At 38.8% G+C, this 26,602-nt stretch overlaps 1 pseudogene across 1 annotated transcript in view; it reads left to right on the plus strand.

Annotated features, from left to right (window-relative positions):
- LOC104010255 (aldehyde oxidase 2-like) overlaps positions 1 to 25,917 on the plus strand; it is a 44,979-nt pseudogene extending 19,062 nt beyond the window's left edge. Inside the window, exons 16-33 of the transcript XR_015698740.1 lie at positions 30 to 122; positions 2,061 to 2,230; positions 2,687 to 2,797; positions 3,708 to 3,827; positions 4,576 to 4,672; positions 7,279 to 7,403; positions 8,583 to 8,713; positions 9,278 to 9,365; positions 13,616 to 13,715; positions 13,809 to 13,828; positions 14,622 to 14,726; positions 15,474 to 15,548; positions 15,907 to 15,959; positions 16,517 to 16,631; positions 17,693 to 17,757; positions 19,103 to 19,299; positions 21,129 to 21,296; positions 23,867 to 25,917. The product of XR_015698740.1 is annotated as an aldehyde oxidase 2-like (transcript). The remainder of the gene's footprint in view (positions 1 to 29; positions 123 to 2,060; positions 2,231 to 2,686; positions 2,798 to 3,707; positions 3,828 to 4,575; positions 4,673 to 7,278; positions 7,404 to 8,582; positions 8,714 to 9,277; positions 9,366 to 13,615; positions 13,716 to 13,808; positions 13,829 to 14,621; positions 14,727 to 15,473; positions 15,549 to 15,906; positions 15,960 to 16,516; positions 16,632 to 17,692; positions 17,758 to 19,102; positions 19,300 to 21,128; positions 21,297 to 23,866) is intronic.
- Positions 25,918 to 26,602: the final 685 nt, after the last annotated feature.

Below are 26,602 nucleotides of genomic sequence, written 5' to 3' on the forward strand. Positions count from 1 at the left end.
ACACTGCTCTGACATCACCTTCCATTCAGTATCCCTTCAGGTATGCTGAGCTCTCAAAGGAGAACATGAGTGGTTTGGGCATGCTACAAAATGGTGTTCCCCGGAGTGTCCAAATCTATCAGGTGAGGTGTGTTTGTAGCTGGGACTGCCACAGACCCTTTATTTTAATGAGTTTTTGCCTTTCTAACTTTTCATTCCTAAGCCTCCTCTAATTTTAATGTGAAGCTGCTGAAACAGTTGACCCTGTGGGAAGTCTTTTATTGTTTTATGAATTTCCTGGTCTCTCAGGGTGCAGATGCACACCTTGCCCTCAAGGCGTTGTGCAGCATTGGGCTGTCCTGGCACAGCTGAAACAGAGGCACAGCCTTCATCTATGCAGGAACTCAGCAAAATTTAGTTAAACTGCCCAATGGGCCTCAGTACAAATAAATGAAATAACCTACTGCAACATCTCTGTGATTGTTCAAGCCTTAAGGATTTATTTGCAAAGCTACAGTGTGAAAGGGAGACATAGCTGGCATGTGAAAAAGTTTGCTCAGTAGAATATTTCAATTACAAAAATATTCAAATTTCATCAAGAATTTTCACTCATATTTTTGTTTTGTTGCAAAACTGAAAAACTTTTAAAATCAAACTTTTGCTGCTTCTTATCAGTTTTCCACCAAAACTTTCAGCATCAGCCAAGAATTTTTTTTGTTCTCCTTTAAGAAACTGAGAAGATATGTTTTACAGAGAACTCTTTACTCAGTAAAAGCCGAACCAAAACATAAGTATTGGAAGATTTTCACTGTCCCTGATAATAGTCTGTTTCAAGTCAATGTGAATTATCAGCAATTCAAGAACAGAGAGCACCAAAGCTGTATTTTCATTAAGTATGTCTGAAATGCTTTAGGTTCCAGGCTGTCTTTGAAATAATAGAGGGGATTGTTGATGGGAATTTAATTAGCAAAATCCTGGATGAAACCATTTTTTAGTCTAGTCAACACTGACCAGAATATTAATTTACCTATCTCTTTAGGAAGATGGGCAAGAAGGAATTAAGAGTGATCCCTGAATATATTCCTGATTTCAGATATGTTTTCTCTGAAGTAAACAATGTGAAATATGATTATTTGAAGCAGTGGTGATGCTCAAGTCTGTAAAAGCGTGACTTGCACAAGGATGCTATCGGAAGCGGTATGGACCCGGCAGAGAGCCTAGCTATAAGATCCAGAAGACTTTAGCTCTCATGTTGGAGAGGGTCCAGAGGAGGGCCGCAAAAATGATCAGAGGGATGGAACACCTCTCTTATGAGGAAAGGCTGAAAGAGCTGGGGCTGTTCAGCCTGGAGAAGAGAAGGCTGTGGGGGGACCTTATTGCGGCCTTGCAGTACTTAAAGGGGGCTTATAAGAAAGATGGGGACAGACTTTTCAGCAGGGCCAGTAGTGATAAGACAAGGGGTAATGGTTTTAAACTAAAAGAAGGTAGATTCAGACTGGATGTAAGGAAGAAATTTTTTACAATGAGGGTAGTGAAACACTGGAACAGGTTGCCCAGAGAGGTGGTAGATGCCCCATCCTTGGAAACATTCAAGGCCAGGCTGGATGGGGCTCTGAGCAACCTGATCTAGTTGTAGGTGTCCCTGCCCATTGCAGGGGGGATGGACTAGATGACCTTTAAAGGTCCCTTCCATCCCAAAGCATTCTATGATTCTATGATTTTTCTGCTGTGGTTCCACTGTGTCATTTTGTCCCTTTTACGTCTCTCTCTCTTGATTTTAATTTTTTTTCCTACTTATTTAATGCAATGTTTCTGTAGAAGAGACTGCCATTTACTAGACATGTGAATGGTATCTAACATAGTATATTTCTCAGACCTCTGTCAGGGCACCTTGGTGCCAATATAGCAGAAATTCTAAAAATGGAATTAGCCCTTTATAATGTCTCCCACGAATATTGTCTTAAAATCTAGACGGTTTCCACATGGATTTTATGATCACAAAATGTCTCAGGAAGTGTTTTTAAGTAAAGCTTTCTATTATTACTGTTCTGGCTTGAGGATAACATGTTCCTGTTCTGCAGGATGTTGACCCAGGACAGTCTCCACAAGATCCTGTGGGCTGCCCCATCATGCACCAGTCTGGTATTAAGCATGCCACTGGTGAAGCAGTTTACATTGATGACATTTGTCCAGTGGATGGAGAACTTCCACTGGCTGTGGTCACCAGTATTAAAGACCATGCAAAAATTATGTAAGTAAGAAAAAACTATATGCATGTAAGTGCGTTAACAAGTATTTTCTGTTCTTATTGTCTGATTTGGCCATATTATGAAGTATGCATTACAAACGAGGTAAGAATTTCTTTACTGTGTGCTTTAAATAGTGTCAGATATGGACAGAAGAGTCCATATTACTGCATTCGCCACTTTTAGTACAAAAAATGTAGTAAGAAAATATATTCTTAGATTTTGTATGTACTGGAACTAGAATTTGAAGAGCTGTTCTATGCCATGCACACACAGATGCTCATGCCTTCCCTTTATTTTTTCTCAATATGCTAATCAACACTTTTCCACTTTCTTCTCTATGTAGAGATCTGTGGTGAGAATAACAAGTGGATTTTGTTTCTGTCCTGAAGTTCACTGAATTACTTGTACTAGAGATATTTGTACCATGTACTTATTTACGTGAATGCTCTACTTTCCAGACCAACTGACGCATCAGAAGCCCTTCAGGTGCCAGGAGTGGTTGATGTAGTGACATAAGAGATGTTCCAGGGGAAAACGGCAAGGCTGAGCAAGCATATGCAGAAGCTAAGGTATTTCTTGCTTCTGGAGGAGTGTCTGGACCTTTTGCTTCAGTTATTTACAGAAAAAGAAAGTGAGTTTGCAAGTATCATCTTATTGCAATGAAATGACAATAAGTGCAAGAGCTATTAATGCAGTGCCAGGCAGGCTGGGCTGAACAGAATTACCATTCTCCAGTGAGAGAGAAAGGAAAAGCTCCCTGAAATAACTTGGGATTTAAATGAATCAGCCATGATTCCTTACGGGCTGTTAAATGAGTGATTGTCATGGATTCTGAGAAAGAATGAAATAACCATAGCATTTGAGTTTTCAAAGATGAGACAAAATAAGAATTGCCCAGTTGGAACCAATATGAAATTAATTGCCAGATTATACACTACAGTATGGTTAAGGGAGACAACACTGTTTCTTTTTGTTGAGCATCAACAGAGCTAAGAAATTTATAGGATCCATGCAGCCAGTGTGGCTGTACAGAACGGCCCAGGCCTCAGGCTGTATCCATCACAAGTGATGCTGTTGCATGGTATTTGCAATGGGGCAGGAAAAATTCCTAATGTGCTGCTCTTACCTCTCTATTCCTTCTTGTCTGAGTTCCCCTCCTTTCTGAGTACAGACAAGGAAAGCAGTCTGTGCCAAATGGGATTTACTCGGCACAGTATCTGGCCACCTCAGGATGGACACGGGGGAAATGTTCATGACTATTGATGTCAGCAGCATTTCTAATACCAGAAAAGTTGCAGCAGATGAAAGATGCTAATAGACTTCTCCTCTAATGAAGATAAGTCTGCACTGGGATAGTATTCTTAGAGAAACAGAATATAAAAGTGGCATTTGAGCAGAATCTGTTTCCACGAAACACTCTGTGCAGGAACTTAACCATTCCTGTGATTTTTCCTTGGGTAATGCATTAGTGTGTTGCAGGTGATTTGTGTTGGTCATATAACCCGTGCTGTGGTTGCAGAGTCACTGGCTCAGGCAAAGTGCGGGGCTGAAAAGTTAAAGATAGCATATGAAGATCCGGAGCCAATTCTGACCATTGAGGTAACAGTCTGTCTCTTATTCCTTGTCTGACAGAGCTCTTAAGTCACTTCACTCACTATTTACTTCCTTGTGTTGAGCTCTGCCAGGCTTTGGATTTTTCTTTTTTTTTTGTTTTTTTGTTTTTTTTGGCATGAGATATGACTTTATTGGTTCTGAAAATGAAGTGCAAAAAGTTTGTAAATAGCCTCCAAAGTTTTATTTTTAGAAACACACAAAAAAAATCTTATTAGGTACTTATTAATCCAGTATGTCAGAGACTGGTCTTTGTAGATCTAGGACGAAATTGCTAAAGAATATTCAGAAAGTTTTAAGTGAGCAATTCCATGCTTCCAGGAGTCAAACTCCCAGCAGGAGTAGGTCAGTATAGAATTAAATTTGAGAGCTTATGTTTGCAGAAGTTCTGGAATCACACATCCTGCATCCATGTTCTGAAAATTTTCAAGTCTGGCAGGTTTTCAGTAGCAAGCAATCTGATTCTGAAATATTTTCAACAGCTCTGAATGCCATTAACAGGCATTTAGTATTCCTAATCTGGGGGAAGAAGAGAATGATATGAACTACAAAAAATGAAAAAAACCAGAAGCTCTCTTTGATGGTGGAAGGGGAACAACTATCCTGCTCTTTCTAATACTTAGCTACAACCACCTGTCCATCTGAAAAAGGATCATATGGATGATGAAAGATTGTACTATATAAAAATCATCTGACTTTCTGAATTACAATTAACATGTTGGGTTTTTTTCTGCACGATGTAATAGAACATAATTCAAACATTACTGAAGAAAGGAAAATAGAAAAAGGAGATCTTGAGAAAGGATTCAAGTCTGCTGATGAAATTGTAGAAGGTAGGTCATACATGCAGTGCATCAGACAAGAGAGGTGAATTATGCTAGTTCAGAATCTATTTCCATCTGGTGCCTGAATTTAAATTTCTATTCTCTTCTCAAAAAAACACCTTACTCTGTTGTTGATTTTTTCCCCTTCACTGGGAATGGAAATGAAATGGTCACATTTAAATGAAGCTTATCTAACACCTGCTAGCTCATGTTGACTAAACTCTACCATTTCCTTGTCTTAGAACTCAGCTAACTAAAATGAAGTGCCCTAATCCTAGGACAAACATTACAACTAAATAAGGCTTTGTTTATGGGTGTTAGCTAACTTAACCTATCCCATTTTAAGTTGACCGCTTGACTTAAGGCTAATCCCAGAAACAAGGGGATCAGAGTAAACTGGTTTGGAATACCACTGCTACAGTCACCAAATTCACTGTCTTCAAATATTGAACATGATCCAGTAGTCCCAGAGCATACTCTGTGCATAGGCATCAGACCTGTGTTTAAGAAGTATCAATGAAGAATATTCCACAAGCTCCTATTGTAGTTAGTTCTAGAGTTTAACTGTCCTTTTTTTTCCTAATACCTAATCTAAATCTCCCTTCCTGCAAACTTTAAAGGTTCACCCTCTAAACAGAGTCCTCTCATCTTTTCCCCATAAGTCATGTTTGCTAACCTTTATCATTGTCACCGTTCACTTCTCCATTTTCTCTAATTTTACTACATCCAACTTCACTATGGTAATATTTCAGATTAGGTTTCACCAATGCCAAGTGGAGTCTCCCAGAAATTCTATATAACATTAGTATCACAGAATGAGATTAAGGTTGTTGTGGTGTTATCAATGGTGGATATACAGTCAAGTTATGCTCCTCTGTAATCCTTGCTTAGCTCTTTTTCAATAGTGCTATCCAAAGTACTGGCACTTACCCATACTGAACTTCATGCTATTGATTTTAGGCCATTTCTCCAATACAGGAAAAATCACTTTCAAATCTGAACCTGTCCTTTAAAGGGCTTGCAGCCCTTTCCAGTTTGATATTATTTGTACTTTACTCATTAGTTATTAAAGCAACCATGGGGTAACATTAGACTAAGAGACTCTTCTATGATTCTACATGCACCATCTTCGCAGCTTGACATCCAATCCTGTAAACTGCTTTCTGAGTGCAGTTTTCAATCAGTTGTATCCCTGATTTTATCTGGATTGTACTTCTCAACTTGCTTATGAGAGTAGTCTGTGGGACAGTGTAAAAAGACTTATTAAAATTGAGGTATATGATATCAAGATATGCTTCTCTTAACATTGGCTTGGTCAGTTTTAATATTTCCCCTAATTCTGTGTTTTGAACACTTGAATGCAGCTCTGAAATTTGTTAGTGGGCATCTTATAAATGCTTAGACAACTCATGTATGCTTTTCTGTTTGTCCTGTCATGACATATATTATCACACCTACCTTCTGCTGTTAGCACTCCCCAAATATCTGCATCTGAGTTTTTCTCTTCACTGAATACTAACTACACATGAATTGACACCTGCGTGATCACAAGAGGGAACGTAACAGACCTTCAGCTCCTTTTCCTTGTTCCAACATCAATTCTATCTGTATCATGCTTGAAAGAATGATCAGATTTATCTAAGTTGTTCTTGGAGACCTCCGAGCATGCAGACTCTGCAGTCTCCCCAGGAGATTTTTTCCAGTGCTTCACCATTCCTATGATTAGAAGGATTATCCTCACTGCTAACAATTTGCTGCAATTTAAGTACTGCTATGCTTCTTGTTCTCTCTACTGTGAGCATGTAGCACAGACTATTCTCTGCCTCCTTGCAGCAGCCTTCCGTGGATTTCAAGATTCATGTCTTCCTTCACTTTTTTGGGCTAAGCCTCCTCAGTTCTGTCAGTCTCTCCATGTAGGTTCATGACCTCTGATGATTTTTTTCTGCTCCTCTTTGGACTTTTTCCAATTCTTCCCCATCAAATGTTATGTCACCCTCGAGTGGCTTCAGTTCTGATTCCTACTACTTCTGCATGAACATGTGTTTCAGGAATAACTGCTGGGGAAATATTGTCAGACCCAAGTTAAGACAGAGAATTTACAGACTTAGCTTTTATGGTGTGCTGTGTTGACAGATTTCCCTCTCTGTAAGGGAAATGGTACAAAAGTAAAGTGTTGGGTAGAAATGTGTAGAAAAAGTGTAATAGGAGAAAGGCAAACTAATGGAAAGAGGATAAGAAAGGAATTTCTTCTGTATTTTCCCTGACAGAATGATTCAGAAGAAATTATAATCCTGTTATAGCAGAAGACATGTAACCTTCTAAAGAAGAAAAAGTGTGAGATATTTAATTGATACTAATCTTATCCTAGGGGAAAAAAAAAAAAAAAGCTATACAAGGATTAAGTGATTGAATAATTTCCTCTCAATAAACACAGGTCCCAGAAGGTGTAAAACTGAGATACAAAGAAATAAAAAATAAATGAAACTGCTTTTCTTCTGTGAAAAAACTCTTTTCCCCTGCCATATATACCTATATATATATATAGGCAAATATAAATCTCCTTGCAGTTCATTTGAAACCCAGCTTAGGTTTTCCTATAATTACATATGTAAGAGGTGAATTGCACATGGGAGGACAGGAACATTTTTATCTGGAAACAAATAGTGGGCTTGTTATTCCAAGAGTGGAGGATAAAGAAATGGATGGTATATGTGTCAACATGTGTGCAACAGGCGTACAGGTAAAACAAAGTATTAATGATACCTGTTTCTTACCTTCCTAAATAACCTTAAAGCTGAACTACATGGCCAGGAGTTGCTTTCAGTCTTCTGTGCTTCTCTTGAAACTCCCTAATGGTGTTCCCAATTCAGATTAATTGATCTGATTCTTTTTATGAAAATAAGAGGTGTGACTACTAATGATGAAGCTGAATGTAACAGTAGGTCTTGTGCTATTTGTACTATCCAATGCAGTGCAGATGCAAATGAGCAGTGTTACTATGGGATGAACAAGAGGTATCTTGGATAGATAATATGGCTGTAATCTTCTTGTTGAGAAAAGGCTAATTCTGTCTTAGATATATTGGCCAAATCCTCCTAAAATCAGTGAGAATCCTCAGTACAATCCTGGACAATCACTTTTTTGCAGCAATGAGTGTCTTCAGCTTTAGAAAGAGTATTCAGACAGGTTGCGTTGCTCATATGAGTAGTTACATTGATGATGATGGGGTGCTAATCATGTATAAATAGTGATAAATGAATATGTAAATAATAACAACATACAAATCATATGAAATTATGTGAAAAAAAGGTTAACACGTCCTAGCTAACATCAGAATTGGATTGTAGGCCTATAGAAAACAACAGTTTCAAAGAATGTATGTATGTTAATTTCTACATGTTTAGGATTAGCTTTTGCAATTCATCACTGGCTTGCATTTTTTAAGCTTTCCCTGTCAGCCCAGCAAGTTAAATCTCTATTTACACCTCTGAAAGCACTGTCAGAGGAGATATTTTCAGAATGCAATGGTTTGTCTGTATTTTAGCTACACTATCTAGTGTGCTGTAAACAATCACTCTGTTCCATTCAGCTTGATATTTTAGGAGACACTTTATCTCGAACTGCAGGTGAAACTTGCAGTTCTATATAGAGTTTATCATATCTGGCATCAGATAATCAAACTAGTTTATGGGGCTATTTTTACATTTCCACTATTCTTTAAAGACAAGATTGTGCTTTCATTAGCATCTTTACTTGTTTGAAATCTGTTTGTTTGTTTCTATAGCAACTCTAGTTTTCTGCCCAGGATTCTTAAACCTATTAGCTTTTAATATATGGTTAACCATGGAAAACAGGCGTTTTTTAATGTACTTTGGTAAGTAACAATTCTCAGTAAAATCCTGGATGTTCACTTTTGCAGGAATTAGTGGCTTCAGCTTTAAACCTCCAGTCCAACAAAATTATGTGATATGTGAAATGTGTTTGTGGAGCATTCAGTGGGAAGATTACTAAACCTTCACTCTTTGCTGTAATTGCAGCAGTGGCAGACAAGTAAGTTGATTTAACTAAATAAAATGACTGATTTAACTAAAACAAATTAAAGATGACAAGACTGAATGAAAAGGGAACTTCAGTCCTGAACCCTACTTGGGGGGTTATCTTGACGACATCATCTTTCTTATCTCTTTGGCAGTGAATCTTGGATAGAGGCTTGAAAATTCTCTAGGCTTTTGGCAATGGAATTCATTTACTATCTGAGAGCAAAAACAAAGACCCCATGCAGTTTGTCTCAGGGCTGATCTGTACAAATCCCAACTATTCAGGCCTTTCCCAGGCACAGTGGCTTAAATTTCACTCTAGATCTTCAGTGAAAGTGTTTTTTATCCTAATACATAGGTGTGCTCACATCAGGCCTTTGTGCCACATCTCTCCTTTACTCTGGCTTCTTTGCCATGTCCTGTGCATGCTTCATGGAACTTGCATCACCCTGTTGAGAAGCTAAAGGGAAACCACTGAAAAGCTCATCTCCTCTGCTTTGTTCATGTACATGTAATGTCTTTGCAATCTGCATGAATAGGCTGTAATAAAAGTGTATTTTTTTAATGTTCACTTTAGGACCAAGTGTCCAGTCAGTTTTGCCCTTGAAAGAAATATGGATATGTTAATTACTGGTGGACAGCACCCTTTCTTTGGAAAATATAAAGTGAGTGAGAGAAGGTATTTTGCTCAATTATTGGGTAATAGTTTCTTCTGGGGCAAATCAGAATCATTTAATTGACTAGCAAGATGCAGCAAGAAACCAAACGCCTCTTCTTCTGAAATCCTAATCCAGCACCAACCTTGCCCCAGTCCTAAGACCACCCTGAAAGATACTATGAATCAAAATAACAGCTATCGTCCTCTTCCTACAGCCCATGCAATATCCAGAAAAAGCAGAGCTATCCACCACTTTTCTTACTCCAAAATACTGCTAATATCAGCCCTACCCCATCCTCAGATGACAAGTACATAAATCAGAATTGTATACAAGCCACTTTTCAGATACGAAGCCACCCTGCAAGGTAATGCCAGATTCAGCTGGTAGCAAAAGTCTTCCTTTTGACTTCTAAATTAAAAATAACTGGGTAAACAATGCTAGCACTGAAGTCAGCTTGGCATCTAGCAGTAGCAGGGGAAAAACCCTTCTCTTTGGTGTTGGTGTATGATTTGAGCACACTAAAACCCTGTGGGACAGGGTTTACGGTTCAATATGGTTTGGATAAAGAAGGGCTGAGGAGTCGGTTTTCCTGTTGACTCTTGCATGAGTTGTAGAGTTTGGCTGATGACTGTTTCTGGGACAGACTGGTTATATTTTTTATTTTGCCGAAGATATTGCTCACAATACTGTTAGATTCTGGTTATGATTAGACTAGGTTTAGAACTGGTTTGGGAAAAGAAAGGAGGAAAGTTTCTTTTTTGGTTAAATCTTGTATTAACCGTAAGACAAGGAATGGGATTGTGACTGACGGATGTCTATAGCATATGTATTTCATATTCTTCTGGGTATCCATTACCTGATTATGGTTGAATCTAGGATAAAATGTGTTGTTAGGGGAAGGATTGTGGTTTGTGGAAAAGTGGTTAAACAGTTGGTTTATTAACAAGCCCTGCATGGACTTCAGGAACTAAGATGAGGGCTAGCTGAGTGAAGAGCTGCTATAGCACATATAGGTCATCTATAGATATTTGATACTAGGAATAATATTAGGACTGTGGTTACAGAAAAAGTGGAAGGAGAATTGTGGTCTATTTCTCAGTCCCGCAGGGGTCACAGGTCTGTGTAATTGCATTTACTGCATATGTGTATATCAATCACCCAAAACTTCCAGGCTGGGATATTTCATATAGCTGTTACCTGACGCATTTGAAGATAGGCCTAATATAACCAATTTTGTTCTCAGTCTGAGGTGATGGTGATGTTTTAAGTGACAAACAGTTTATTTTAATTTTTATTTATTAATAGGTTATTGGCAGATATTGATAACAGTGGCATTATTAATACTAGGATTTAGGTTGCAGATATAGGTAGAAATAAAGAAAAGAAGGAAAGGAAGGTGTTTTTTGCTGAATCATCTATGAAATTAAAAATTCTGATAAGCCTTGCTTTTAGAAAAGGAAAAGGCTTATATTTAGTTTTCATGCAGATTCTTATTACTTGGATATCACTGATGGTAATGTTAAGGTTAAAGTTAGAAACAAAGTGAAGAAAACAAGGGCTGAGATGTTTGTTTTCCCCCTGAGTTATTCCATAGGCACCTGGGAAGGTTGAAAAGAATGAAGGGAAGTCTTCTGTTTAGTTTTGATGGAGACACCAGCAATATTTTCAGGCACTATTAGCATTACGGTAAAGTTTAGGAAAAAGAAGAAATTAGAACCCTGATTCTTTCTTGAGTCTTACACAGGTACCAGGGGTAAGACGAGGGCTGCAGTTGATAGACATTCCTGGCTTATGTCTAGTTTTGCTCAAGGAATAAAGTGCCACAGTATTCCTAAGGCCAGGATTAAGGTCAAGGTTTGAATAAAAAGTGATTATTTTTTTCTCTTTCACTTGCGTGGGTCCCTGAAGTACTATGATAGTTGTCTTGGAAAAGCAGCATTTAGCTTATGTTTCATTTTGGTTCAGTCATCTTTTGACTGAGAATCCCTATTATAGGTTTAGATTTGCATTAGGGAACCCATCTACGTCCCTAGGAAAATGAAAGCAACAGGACTTTGTCTTCTTTCTAAATATTACATGGACCTTCAAGCTATGATGAGGACTGGGTCATGCCTTATATTTGACATATATTTCAAACCTTTGATTCAGATATCACTTATCAAGAATTGCTTAGGCCAAGCTTAGCATTAGAGGTATGTTAAAGAAAACAAGCAAAGATGAGTTTGCTGAGTCATGGATAGACAACAGCAATAAGATTTTCTGATGGAAGTTCTAGCATTTTTTTAAATTTTGCACACACACTGGTTACCTGAGTATTCTAGAAGTTAGGCAAGATTAAGGTTACTGGTTTTGAGAGGAAATGTTCTGGAGTTTGATTTCCTAAGTTACATTAGCATCTGAGCTTGGAGGAGAGTAGGTTTTGGAAAGGAGGCATGCATTATGTTTAGTTTTGGTGCAGATACTGTTTTCCAGAGTATTGTAAAGGTTAGGGTTAGGCGATTGGGGGAAAAAAAAAAGTGTGGAGTTTGATGGGTTTTTTTTTTTTACAGTCTTTCATGAGCCCCTGAGCTACAAGAAGTATTTCTATTGAATAGGATGTATGCTTTATGTATAACTTTGGAGCAAACAATTTTTACTCAAGAGTTATTAAAGATATTTTTGTAATTGGGATTCTCAAAGGACCTGATGAGTGTTACTTCTTATAAAATACTGTATAGGCCCCAAGCTTTGTTGGGTGGTATTGAAAGGGGCATGTGGCTCATGGTTCATTTCAGTGGAGATCCCTCTTAACCAGGGATCTCTGAGATTATGGCTACTGCTAGGGAAGGTAAAAATAGATGTCAAGATTTTGTTTTCTCACTGAATTGTCTATGAGTCCTAAAGCTACTGACAGTGGCAAAAGCTTATGTTTCCTTTGGTTTCAGCTATTGGTTATCTGAAATAGCACTGTTAATATATTTCATGTATATTACATTAATATATTTCTTCCAACAATGTTCTCATGGTAAAGAAACATCTAGGGATCACAATCCATCTGATACAAAAGGTCAAAAAAAGGCATAAGTAACAGTTCCATTTCAGCAAAGCCTTCAAAATAAAGCTCAGGCATTCCACTGAATTTCCAAAAAGCTAGATGTAAATCTTAGAGAATAGATTTATTGTTTAATCCTGTCTCTGTCAGCTAAGACTCTAACTGACATCAGCAAAATGTTAGCTGATTGCAAATGTCGCAAGCTGGCACCAAAGAGATTGCATGACCATTATTTCTCAATGTAGAATTAATAACAAGTAAAAAGATGTCCCGGAGGCACTGTATTTCACAACACTTCTCAGGCTCTACTGTTTGCTCTCTGAGTGTTGGTAGCTGATTGCATGCTACAGCGAAATATCTCTTTACAGAATTTGTAGTTCTCTTCCATATCCACTTGTTCCTTCATAGCAGTGGATGGCTTGTATGGGATTGATTTCTTTCACCTCCATTCCTTGGGAAGTTATTTGTTCCTGATTTTACCATGAATGAAAGTTCATTACTTCCATTCCCACCTGCTTCTTGCATTTCCCCTGTTTAAGATAGCTATTTATTGACACAAGACTGCACCAAAATATGAACAGAAAGTGAATCAGGTTCTAAGCCATCCTCTTGACAGTCTATGAGAGAGAATTGAAGAGCAGTTGTGTCATTGCTCCATCAAAATTACATACTATGAACACCAGTTTATTATTACCCTGTATGGATACATGCAAACAAAAAGGACTAGCACTAATCCTTCAGCTTCAGAAAAACAAGAGTACAACCCTGCTGTCATTTGTTCTAAAATAAAAGTTCTGTAGATGTTCATAGTAAGAGATAGTTTGCCATTTGTCCAAAATGCCTTTGATTCCAGGTTCAAATTCTGCTCTATCCTTCTCTTATTGTGGATGAGGAGGGAATAGTATCTGGGGCTACACATACATTATAGCTAGAGCCAGCATGTTCTTAATTCACCCAGTTTCATGAGAAGAAGATATGCTTTTCTCTTATTTGAACTAATTCATGTGATCCCTACAGAACTCCTGTGAATAACTACTAGCTCATAGAGTCTATCCTGTCTTAGAGCAGTGAAATTTGTTATTGTCAGACTGCTGGAGAATTTCCACTCCCTTTCAATAATATACTGATTCTTGTGAATTAAATCTGTCTTTGCCTTGTTCTTTTTCTTATGCGCCTTTGTTCAGTGCAGTAAGAAAATTACCGAGTTTCTGTGGCTTTTCTTTAGGCTGGAGGTCTCGTCCATATCTATGTAGATGGGTCTGTGCTAGTCACTCATGGTGGAACCGAACTGGGACAAGGAATTCACACTAGGATGTTACAGGTGAGTTAGCATCTGAGGGTAAACAAAATACAACAAGAAAGATAATGGAGCCAAAAGGATGAATGGCACTAAGAAGCACAATGGGCAAATTCTATAGACATAAGAAAGCTAAGTTTAATATTGGGTTGTTGCTTCTGAGTTATTGATGAAGACAAAACTTAGGAAAAATATAAGCTGTAATCAAAGTGATCTTTCAAGACCTGGAAAGGAGATTAACATCTTTGTGGTAACATCACTGTTACAGGATAGCTAAGGCACAGAGACCACGTGCAAAAATGACCCAATGTTTTTTTGCAGAGGGAGTTAAAGTGCTGAAAATTCAACTTTGTAGTGTATCCCACACCAATGATAACATCAGATAATTTTTATGCATTTCTGGTGTAAACAGCGATAAACAAAACTATGTGCCAAATAGGTCATTTTGGAGCTAAAATGAGGCCACTCCTTCAAAATGAGCTGAATGAACATCTGAATATTAGAACACTGTGAAAAACAATAAAGTGAGAACACAAACTAACCAAGCCATTTCAAATGAGATAGAAAATAAAATATAAAGATAAGATTTGAAACTCCATGAGGACGAATGATTAATTGTTTTTTACATTTTATTAAGTTTTCCATATGTAACCAAAACCTGATTAGAAAGAGCAATCAATTAGAGGCAAAACATATAGTATTGCATTGCATTGTTCTAGCTTATCTTTTACTACCTGAATTTATTTATAAAATATTTGTTTTACAGAATAATTGTTAAGGAAGACTTCTGGATTTGTCTTAGTCATAGTATTACTGTTGAATTAGGTCATTTCTCTGTGTGTATATAGAGAGAGAGATGAATGGCATGATGAATTCCTGACTTGACATTGCATCTTCAAGTGGGACTGGATATCTTTTTGTTTACTTTTGTTACAAATTGTAATATACACACTTCTGTGAAACAAGCACAACAACTGTACCTAATGGCAAATACATAGCAGGATCAGTCGGAATGGAAATCAATGCAAGAGCAGTCCAGGTTGGACTTATTACTGTTTTTTCACATAATCAGTGATTCTGTTAAATAATGAATGTCCCTCTGAGGATTCATAATTTTGTTTTGTTTTTGAGCTGCCTGCAGTTCTTTTGTCTCAAAATCTTTCTTGCTAGTTTATTTCACATGCATAGTTTAAAGCAAGGCAGATTACAGAGCACTGTTAAAAAGGATCGCTTTTTTCTACTTTACTGTATCAGTTCTACAAATGTGGAGGTTTTTTAGATTGCCACTAGATAAATTTATGGATCTTCACTTTATTCTGTATTTAAACACAATTTAAAGGAAAATTTAGCGTAAGGTATATTTCAGGTACTTTTTTTAATAATCAGACTGAAACACCTTTATCCACTTAAATGCTTTGGGACCAATTCTTCTTTCATTTATTTTGGAATAAATCATTCAAGCCCGTGGTTTTCTATCTAGTAAATCAAAATAGGAGGAGAGTTAGGTCCTTTATCTTCTTTTTGTTGCTGGTTTCAGTGATAGCCCTGTGTATGAATACTTCAACTACATTCGAGTAGATACCACTCTTCACAAAGTGCTGCTTTCTAGCTGGCAGTTAGCAGAGTAAAGAAATTGTAGGTAAACGAACAGAGTTACAGTCCTCAGAATGAATTTAACAAACTAACCACCAAGAAAGAGCTTCTATTGGTTTGAAAACAGCAGATAGATTGGGTTTGTGGGTTGGTCAATGGTGCTCAACCTTCTTCCAGCCTTCTTCCTCCCAAGGGTGCTTGTCAAATCCTTTGGAAGCATTTGGACCCTATACAAAGAGACAATCCTAATGGCAAATGAGAAGACTGGGTAAATACCTCCCTCTGTTTCTTACTATCAAATTATGATAAACCCATGAGTGTAGAGTGAAAGCTGCCATTGTTCTGGAGGGAGGAAGGGGCCTCCCTGCATGAAGTAAACTGGAGGAGAGGAAGAGAATAAACAGTGCAAAAGGAAGTGGTGCAACACAATGTCCTGGTAAATCTGGCCAACTTTCAAGATTTGGCAATGTGTCCCTTCCTAAAGATATGTCCAGGGCACGAGGGAATGTAAAGCTTTTACTTAGGGCTCTTTTTTCTTTAAAATGTTTTAAGTTTCACTTTTTCTTTAAATATGAGGTAAAGAATTTTTAATGTTCTCTCTTTAATAATGAGTATACCTTTTGCGCATCAGTGAAGCTCACAAGCAAAGCATCAGTCTTTCAGCTACTGGCTATTTCAAGTAAGGAAAGCCATTAGTATTTTTTAATTTCTCATCATCAGTGGTGCTACTTTGTCAATAAGTTGAAGGAAGGATAAAACTGTCCCCGTTCAGCCTTCTCAAGGCCATATCAGATGCAGCACACAAACCATTAAGAAGTTGCCTGGATCAGAGACTGCAGTGTTTAACCAGAGGAATTCTTCTCTTCAACCCATATTGATTTCAGAGAAACTTTACATCCTTAGTTAGCTAGTTTGATAATTGAGGCACAGACTCTTCTCCAAGGTCAAATACAGTAGGACACAGGAGGCATACAAGGAATTTTTTTCCACAGCCATCATGGTTTGCAACCCTCCTATCCTCCCAAATCATTCCACACAACATATATTTATCAGTGGTGCTACTCCCTAGATTGTCTTTGACTACAGAGGTCCTATGAAAATAGTTAGCTTAGAGAGTTTATGATATATCACGTCATATGATTCCTGTAGTGGTCTCAACAGCGAGGACAAGGATAGGGTGCGGGGGATATCTTGATTAAATTCCTCTAATCTGAGGGATGTTCTTACTTCCTCCAGAGGTTATTTTACAAACATGAACTGGGACACACAGAAAGGCCATAAGTTCCCATATTTTCTCTTCAGAGTTGCATGTTCTGTAGTAGAAATTGACCATTTGACAGGAGCCCAAAAGGTAATGTCAAAAAATACAGTGAACTTGAAGCAGAGTTGGGTGAATTTCCCACCATCATTACATTCAAATGACTTTTTTTTTCTTTTGCTTCTTTTGACTAAGAATAGAGACATAGTCTGTTGGATGTACTCAACAAAATGTCAGCAGAACAATAAATGGCTATGCTGCCCTTTACAATATAATTTGTTCATCCTGTTCTTGTTATAGAAGTCTGATGTTAACCAGAAGAATAAGAAACACTATGAGAACAGCAGAAAATAAAGAAGGTCTAATGTTTATATGATATATGATGGCTTTGAAATTCAATTAGACCTTCTGAACATCTCCCTACAGGTTGAGTCTTCAACAACAAGACCGTATCATTAGTTACAGTCCCCTTTTTAACAGATTTACATTTAAAACAGATGAAGCCACAGTCACATAGCATGACCTGTTGCAAAGGGGATTTAGTGCAGGGACAGCTCTCAGCAGCATTGTATGGAGGCCATCCAATGTCTTCTGGCTACTGGGGAAGAACATTTGGCTGCAGTGACTGCCAGACAACTAGTAGACCATGTGGAGCTATACTCCAAAATCACTGGAGTCTGTGAACCTCCTCAAACTATGCCAGGCTGGGATTTAGGAGGAGAAGCCACTGGACCTTGTATAAGAACAGCCCAGTAGACATTCTTCGCTGTCCCCTCCTCTACATAAGGAACTCCTGTTCAGGTGACTGTGCTTCCACACTCACAGCAAAGCATAGGAAGTGGCTAAACATCACTTCAAGAAATTCAGTTTCTACAGGAGAACAAGCAACAAAGCCGTTCTTGAATTCATGACCATCCTGTTACTCATGGGATGTGCACATCACATTCCAAGTTTCAGACAACCACCAAAAATGCATTATCTAGATGAACTCCCCATCAACACAGCCTGTCTCAAGTAGCTTTCATGTTTCAGAATACATTTATAATACTTGTGATGACACATCTTTCATGTGTGAGACATATATATTGTTTAGGATCCCTTTGTTGTTGTGTAGTTTAAATATAACTTTATAACACCTTTTAATTGTTTAACAGAACATCAGAACAGACATTGTCATGGAGGCCTGTTCTAGCATAAATCCAGCTATAGATATAGGACAGGTACGAACTTCCATAGTTTTGCTTTATATTAGAAGTTAGTGAATGTTCCTCTTTGTGCCTAAGTGATTGCTGTTATTGGTCAATTTAATAGCCACCAAAACCTATGAGACGCTATCCATTAACACTCAAGGATGCTGGATTGACAGATGTACTAGTATTTGGTTTTATTTGCAGCTATAAATAATACTAGGTTAAGTTTTCTACTTCTTGTTCATCTTCTCAGAAGCGATGAGAAGAGCAAATCCAACAGACTTTGGAAATGTCTTACAGGATTAGCATCCTAAATCTCCTTATGACTTTTTCCTGATCAATTTACTCTACCCCAGAATTACTGACTGAGGGCTAAATCTTAACCAGCTGCAGAGCACCGTTGACTTCAGCTGTGATGTACTGGAAAAAGCTATTGAGATGGAACAGACCTTTCTTTAAAGGTCTGTTATATCCATAGCTTTGTATTATGGATTCAACTACCTGTGTCTACAGACAAATTGAATAGTGACAAAAGTGGTGTCACTCACTAATAATTTGTAAATAAGAAAGTAGTGGTGAAATCAGAGTGTAAAAAATATTTGTGATTTCTTTGCAGAGTCAAAGGAAATGCTCCTAAAATTATTACCTACATTTAAAAGCCTTTCTTATCGTGCTTATTTACAGGCTCATCCTGATATATTTGCCCTTTGCCTAAAAGATCATGTTCATTTTGCACATTCAAGGATTGCCAAATTTGTCAAATCATTCTTTCTTAGCAGTTCAATTCTATGTTCACCATGCACCAGTGTTTACGTCACCGTCATAGCCAAGGTGTCTACTCAGCAGTTGTTCCTTCCTACTTTAGGTTGGCCTGTTATTTTCTCTTCATATCCAACCTATCATATGTTTGTGTCTGATTTTTCTCTAGAGGAAATTTCATTAGTTATCTGCAAATCTTTTTAAGCAAATATCAGATTGAGCAGACCTTTTATGTCATAGTCCCTGGGCAAATATCTCCTCACTGGAGTTCCTGTGAGCAATAAGCTTGAAGTCAGTGGATCTGACTCAGTTCTCTTCGGCAATTTTGACAAAGCAAATCAGAGGTAATTGTACTAGTTACAGTGAGGTTAGCCAGGAATAAGGAAAAGTAGAACTTGAGCCAATGAAAATATTTGTATAAGTCAGATGAGGACAGCTTAGTCCTATTTTGGTCTATGTTGGCTAATTTCTACTTTTGGGAGGAAAGATGCCAGTTCATGTGTAATCTTAAAAAGTAAGTCTAATTGTATATATGTTTTTATCTGTTAAAATGACTGAATGATCTTTTAAAATGACTGAATGAGATGTAAAAGTTTACCTTTTATTCTTTGCTCTGATTGAAGGGTCCTTCATTCAGGGAGTTGGTCTTTATACATTAGAAGAAATCTTCTTTTCCCCAGAAGGAGAGCAGCTCACTCTTGGCCCAGATACATATAAGATCCCTGCCATCTGTGACATTCCTGAGCAGTTCTGTGTCTATTTACTGCCAAATTCACACAACTCAATTCTCAATTGCTATCTATTCTTCCAAGGTAAACATGCCAAACTAACCGTTTCCAATCACACCAGGTGATTCTGCTGCAAAACCGTAAGTGACTGTAGTGTATGGTAGAATTGTGCCCCCCCTGCTCCCCCCCCCCCCCCCCCTTCTGTTTCATCTATGGAACAAATTGTACTTAAACAGTGAAACACTGATGTTCTGAGCTTTTGGACTAATTTTCTTCCTATGATGCATTGGTATTACAGTAGCACTTAGAAACCCTAATCAAAATTGAAATTTTTTTGTACATCAAAATTGAAAGAGTCCATCTTGAAGAGCTTAAACTGCCTAGACAGGAGAAGGGATGGAAGAAGGAAATATTATGATTCTTTTTAAAGGCAGAGAAGTCATGAAACAAGAGACTAAGTGACTTTACAGAATCTCACAGGAAACATGTGACAGGTATGGGAATAGAGCCCAGTTCTTCTGTTAGCCATTGCAGAGCACCATTCTTTCTGTTTTAAGGGTACATCATCCTCTGAGGAGGCACCCAGTACTAGGATACAGCACCGTTCATAGCCTCAAAATAAGAGCAAAAAACAAAGAACCTCAAAATAAAAGGAGAATTAAAGGGGACCGTAGGCCTCTGGCTACTAAAAGACAGGAACGCCCACTGTTCCAGCCTTGAATCTAAAGGGGGTATGACACCGTGCTGTGGTTCAACCCTAGTAGGCAGCTCAGCCCCACACAGCTGCTTACTCACTTGCCCCCAGTGTGATGGGAAAGAGAATTGGAAAGGTAAAAGTGAGAAAACTCGTGGGTTGAGATAAAGACAGTTTAATAGGTAAAGCAAAAGCCGCATGTGCAAGCAAAGTGAAATAAGGAATGGAATTCATTCACTACTTCCCACTGGCAGGCAGACGTTTAGCTATCTCCAGGAAAGCAGGGCTCCATCACCTGTAACAGTTACTTGGGAAGACAAACACCATAACTTCGAATGTCCCCCATTTGCTTCTTCCTTCCCCAGCTTTATATGCTGAGCATGACATCATATGGTATGGGATATGCCTTTGGTCAGCTGGTGTCAGCTGCCCTGGCTGTGTCCCCTCCCAACTTCTTGTGCACCCCCAGCCTGCTCGCTGGTGGGGCAGTCTGAGAGGCAGAAAAGGCCTTGACTCTGTAAGCACCGCTCAGCAATAGCTAAAACATCCCTGTGTTATCAACACTGTGTTCAGCACAAATCCAAAACATAGCACCATACCAGCTACTACGAAGAAAATTAACTCTACCCCAGCAAAAACCAGTACATATAGGAATGGGAATTTTCAGAAGAAAGTCCACTCCATATTCTTACAGCCTTACACGGTGTAAATGAGTAAACAGTCTTCCACATGAAGAAAATAGATAGAGACAAAGGGCACATTTCTTATCAAAATTAGACAGCACAAACTTTATCCATGCAAGAGGGACTAAGGGGGCAGTGGGGGTGGGTGTCTTTCTTCCTCTGTTTTGTCATGTAGATCCACTATATCTATATCCACTTGGATATAGAAAATGTAGTTTATGTGAGAAGTCACGAGTTATTTCATGGCTTTATAATATGAGCACTGAAGTCCCAGCAGGAAGTTTTTTTGATAGTGTAGCTGTATTGTGAATTTAAAAATTATCTCCATCAGCCAAATCCTGGTCCTTGATGTTTTCTTGATTTGAAAGTTCTCAAACATCCAAGGAAAATTGTTGAATCCAAATATGCCGGACATGACCAAATACTGAGCTGGTGTGATTCAGTGTATTTCAGATAACTACAGCGGAGATGTGCTGATGTAACTCTGCTGTCAGTTTCTAAGGCCAGTCTCTCCAGCTGCCTCTCTCCTCTGCCAGGGCATGGACGAGGCCAGATTCTTCTTGGGCAGCTCAGTCTTCTTTGCAATACGAGATGCAGTGGCTGCTGCACGGAAAGAAAGAGGACTGCCCCTGGACTTCACACTAAAGAGCCCCTTGACTGTTGAGCAGATTCGCATGGCCTGTGATGATGTCTTTACTGAGGTGGTAAGGTTGTTTTCATTCCTTTTGTGAGCTAGCCAGCTCCTCAATTCTCTTTAATCTGAATGGACTGTGCACATAGACTAATCAGTGTTTTCTTCAACACACCACAATTAGCAGAGCTTTGCACTTTGTTTAATCATTTGCTCAGCTATGTTGACAGAGCAACATGAACTGACAGTCCAGAACTGAGGAACCTGTGCTGTTTCCTCAGTGGTAATGTTTCCAATTTATATATCTCCTTTAATCTAAAAACCCTTGAAAGTACTTTTCAGATTATAGTCTGACTTTGTCTTTAGTGCCACTTTATTTGCATCTCTATTAGAAATTATGACTATGTCTAGACACTTAGTAGGTGTGCTCCATCCCTTCTCCTCTGCTCCTGGTCCAGACTGATACCACTCTGAACCATGTACCCCTGTTTCCTTCTTTTCTTCCTTGAAAACCAGCAAGATGGAAATACGGGCTCATATGCATCCAGGTCTTGCCACAACATGGAGTTAGAACACAGGCTGGGTGTACAAGAGCACTCCCAAATAAAACATGTTAGATTTATGTTTCCATGCAAGCATCACCGTTGACAGTGGCATCCACAGAATCTAAGGGTGCAAATTTAAGATATTCACTGAAAAGACCTAAACTGTCTAGGTCCCAGTTACTTCATATAAGCTCATTTTCTGTGTCATGATCTGAGAAGTATTCCTAGAGCTGCTTGAGTGAACACATCCTTGATTTTTATAAAAAAGCAGAGACTGACAATGATTCTTCCCATTGTGCAATCCATTTCCAGCTGGGTTTATGAGAGCTCTCCACCTTGCCCTTCAGGTCATGCTCTCTCTTCTTTGCTTTCTGAAAAGAAGAGACATTCAGCAGACACTGAAATGATGGGGCCTAAGAAGGACAATGGATTTTAAATACCCCAATCTTCTGCCTTTTTTTTTTTTTTGACAAACATGCAAGATGCCTATTTTCTGCTTATCTCAGGCACCGCAACTACTTTGTAGATTTGTTGTGTAGGTTTGAGAATGGTACGGGTCCCCACTCTGAAAGTGCAACACAGTGCCAACTTTGGCTGGTTTTGACATAGCACTATCTTCTAATATCTCCCCTCTCACACAGATGGAACAGGTACCCACAACTGGTGGACTGTGCCCTTTTATTGAAATTTCCCCCATGATCGCTGAAGTTATTTGGATAACTATCTCTGTGCTTTTCCTCTGCTTTCTTCAAAATGAGAATGGCAAGAAAATATACTCTTACCCTTGCAGTTCCCTCTGTCTTTCTTTCCAGAGTACTGTCTTCAGTCTGCTCTTCTTACATCTTGCACTTCCCTCACTAGAAGAGGTTGGCAGGACAGAGCAGTAGCCTGCTGGAGAGTACTTATTTTCGTAAGACTATGAGGCAGGAGCCAACTTCCCTCCCCCATCTGTCCTAGCCAACAATGATCACACAAGAGTTTCTTCAGAAAGGAGGGCAAGATGGGAATGATGACATTGTTTTCTGATGTAATAGCTTTAGCCACTCGAACAGGTTTTCCACTGCACTCATCCTTTTGGCACTGCAAAAGTAGATATATCTGGAGTTGCTTAATACATTGTCACTTGCCCAAAATTTCTGTTTATTTATAAGTCGAAGAGGAAAAAAAAAAAAGAATAAAAAATGAAAGGATAGGAGCAATTATCAAACAGAAAACCAGCAAATGTTTAGCAGCCATTCTCCCCTCAATCCACATCCAGTCAGAAAGCAAACTAAACAAACGCTTTGGTGGCCTGGAAAATAGGAAACACCAGACCAAAGTATGATAAGGTCCATTAATTAAAGCTTTAAACTTAAAAAGCCCCACGGACCTGAGTTTGAGCAACTGTGTTGTACCCTTGGCTGAAAATTTCTCTATGAAAAGGGACACAAACTGGGTCAGGCAAACCTGCAGGCCCCTATCTCTTCTAATGACAGCCAGCTAGAGACCCCCTGACCTCAACCTGCCTGGAGGTTGGGGCTGTGAATTCCATATCCATCCACTTCTGTTTCCTTCTGTGCAGGATATCCAGCGGTCGAGTCTTTCACAGTGATAGAACTTCTCATATTAATAGAAGTCATAACCAAGATCAAGAACCTTTGTGGGCTAGGTGTTGTGCAAGCACTTGGTAACAGCTTAGAATTTAAATAAAGGTGAAGTTGTTATCCAGTCATCAGGAGGTGATGTTCTGTCTCCAGGAATGCCTTCAGAAATGTAGGATTTCCTTGCAAACATCATGGCCTCCATGATTTAACGCAGTCTCGTTAAACCATGTTGCATCATGGAACCTCATATGTCAGTTCCTCTAATCTGAGCCTTTCAGGCTGTGAGCTTACCTGTGCTATGGGGATATCCGCTTAATTACCTGTTCAATTACAAGTACGTCACTGTTGACTAGAGGTATGTCGGTTGATTTCACAACCCTTTATAACATGAGAAAGTGGGGATTTGTGCATGCAATGACATTTAAATGGCTCACAAGGAACACGCATTTGTGAATTACAGTAAGTTTTCTTTCTCCTTAGCAAAATGATGTTGTTTTCTTTATATTTTCTTTCAGATTCCAGAAGATAAACCTGGAACCTATAAGCCATGGGCTGTCAATATAGATTAATACTGCTCTCCTAAATATCAAACAACCAGGTGACTCCTTCAGCCACTTACTGACTGAAAGCATTCCTGCAAGAAAGAAGTAGAACTGCAATAGTTACAAACACAAATATATATAGAGAGAGATATCCGTCTTTGTAGAACAAGATATAAGCACCAGTTCTATTGTCCTGCCAAGTAAGAGACCTCTCATTTTGAAACGTACATTTATTTCTAAATCAAATTTTGTTCTATGCTACCCTGGAATAGTTTTGGAATTACCCCATGAACTTCAAAGAATTTGCATGCAATTTTGAAAATATCTGCAATGGAAGAGCAGATAACAAGTAGTACCGTTTTGCCACTTCTACATCCAGTTTGAGATTCACAACTGTTGTTATCCACTCTTTCTTTTCTTCTAGTACATGAAAATCCCGAAGATCAGACTTCAACACTGTACAAATTAGTGATGGGCAATGTATCAATATTACAGTAGAAAAGACATTCTAAAAGTACCTACTGCCAAATGTTCTCTAGACACTAATATATTATTACTACCACAGTAACCACAGTAATACTCTAGGATAGCGCTCTGCTTCCTGGCAGCCCATCTCAGGCCTGCTCCATACCATTGGATCTCTCTGAGCCACTATCGACCTCGACCTCTCTCAGAGCTGGAATAAAATCACTACTATTCACTGCACTGTCAGTGCTCGCTCCTCCTCTCCTTTGCCTTACCCACAGTTTTGCTCTTCCTTTGGTGGTGAAGTAGGATATAGCTGATGCATTCGTCTGTAGGTAAGGAGAGGGCACAAGGTGAGGGAGGTGTACTGGAGGTAGGAAGGGTTAAATAGCACGACAGGTTCCCAGTACCAGCTTTGAGTGAAGTTCATAACAGAGCTGAGGATTTCTGGGATAACATAGATTAGTGAGCAAAGATATGGGAGGACAGACCACCACATCTGTAAAACCTCATTGTCTTCTTATCTAAAACATTAATTTTGGAATGGCGTTGCCCATCGCAACCGTCAGCAGGTTTGCATAACAGATGTGCAGCAGGTGACTGAGATGAAAAGGTGGAGGGGAGCAGGGCTGAGAGGAAACAATGACAACAGAAGTTCATTGTTAAAAATAGGTGTGTCAACTCACAGTTTAACTCAGCCAAACAACATTACTGGCACTCTGACAGAGATTGTTTTAGAAAGGGGGTTTTAAAGTGATGCAGTGGCAGCTGTATGAATCTTCATGGAGCATTTCCCCATGAGGAGAGGAAACTGAAAAGCAAGTGCAAAGCTGCTTGAGAGGGAGAAAAGGAAATGCCTGAGTTGAGCCAACATAGGTATACATACAAATGAATATTCAGCTTTTGCATCTGATAGTTCAAAGCAATAAAATTAACGGTAAGAACACATTTAACAACATCATTGTGTACACAAAACACTAGCATAAGAAATAACTCTGGAAATACTCAACAGGTATTGCACTAGTGCATTAGTGTACTCATTTACATAAACATAAATCTAGACTATTTTCATTTATTTTAAGGGTGAGAGTGCAGGCTTAAATTAGCATAGTATAGAAGAGAGTGTGACCTGTACACACCCTCAAATAAGTCATGTTTAATCTAAATCTGTAGAGGTACAATAAGATTTTTTCCTTTAGAAATAAATTAATATTACAAGTAATGAGGAAATTGCTAGCTTATGTTGGTAAAAGTTTTCCTGTTCATTTCTCTTGGTAAATTGTGAGAGATTACAGCAAATGGGAAAAGCTCAACCAGCAATATGCTTTGCAATTTCGTAATAACAAAGACTTCAAGGAGCTGACAGCAGGAACTATCATGTCTTTGTGTTTCTTTCCTTCAAATGCGATTTTCATAATCTGTGATTTATCTTGTTGGCTTTTTATTTAATTGTGATTTAGGCAAATGCTCTCATTTTAGAATGAGTAAAAAAGCAATCAGTGCCTGGGATTTAGAATGAATGAAAAAATACTTGCAAATATTAAGGTGAAAATCCTCCCTCTGAATGTGGTCTCCCTTAGGGTATTTTTGAATGTGGTATTTTGGGGATTTCATTGGGCTGCTAACTGGAATTTGCTTAAATATGTCTTCAATAAAAGCAAACTTGTAAGGCACTGTCCTGCTATTTTGTGACACCGTGATCTATAACCAATATTGTTTCAAGGAAAAAATAGCAATGAAAATGGTGTGAGATGAAATCTGGCTCCTATTGACAATAAGAATGACCTGTGTTTGAGCCTAAAGTTGAAAACGTGTGACTTGGGGAGCCTGGTGCTTCCGCATTAAGCTGCTGAAGCAATGAATTTTGTAGCAACAGACGTGCTGGAGTGGGGCTGTGGGCCTTGGGGGTCTTACGTACAGGTGACAGCAAGGGGGGAGATCTGAGATGGGACAGACTAAGTGTCTAAGTCCTATTACCGGACGGGTCTTCAGTGTGCACACACACGTGTGTGTGTGCATATGTACACTTCCCACTAAGAGGCCTTCACGCTCATCAGTCAGAGAGGGGAACAGGATGAGGCCATGGGTGCTGTTTGTGTCTACACACGCGTGGAGTGTTTCTGTCTGTGTTGATCTGTGTGGCCAGCTGCGTTTATGTGTATATATGTTTTACACACGTGTTTGCATGTTTGCTTGTTGAGAATACACGCTCAGCCTTGCTACTGGTTGGACCCTGGGGAATGG

Source organism: Nipponia nippon, unplaced genomic scaffold (genome assembly GCF_047370975.1).
Source record: "Nipponia nippon isolate SJK-2023a ecotype South Korea unplaced genomic scaffold, ASM4737097v1 scaffold_5, whole genome shotgun sequence".
Taxonomy (NCBI): domain Eukaryota; kingdom Metazoa; phylum Chordata; class Aves; order Pelecaniformes; family Threskiornithidae; genus Nipponia; species Nipponia nippon.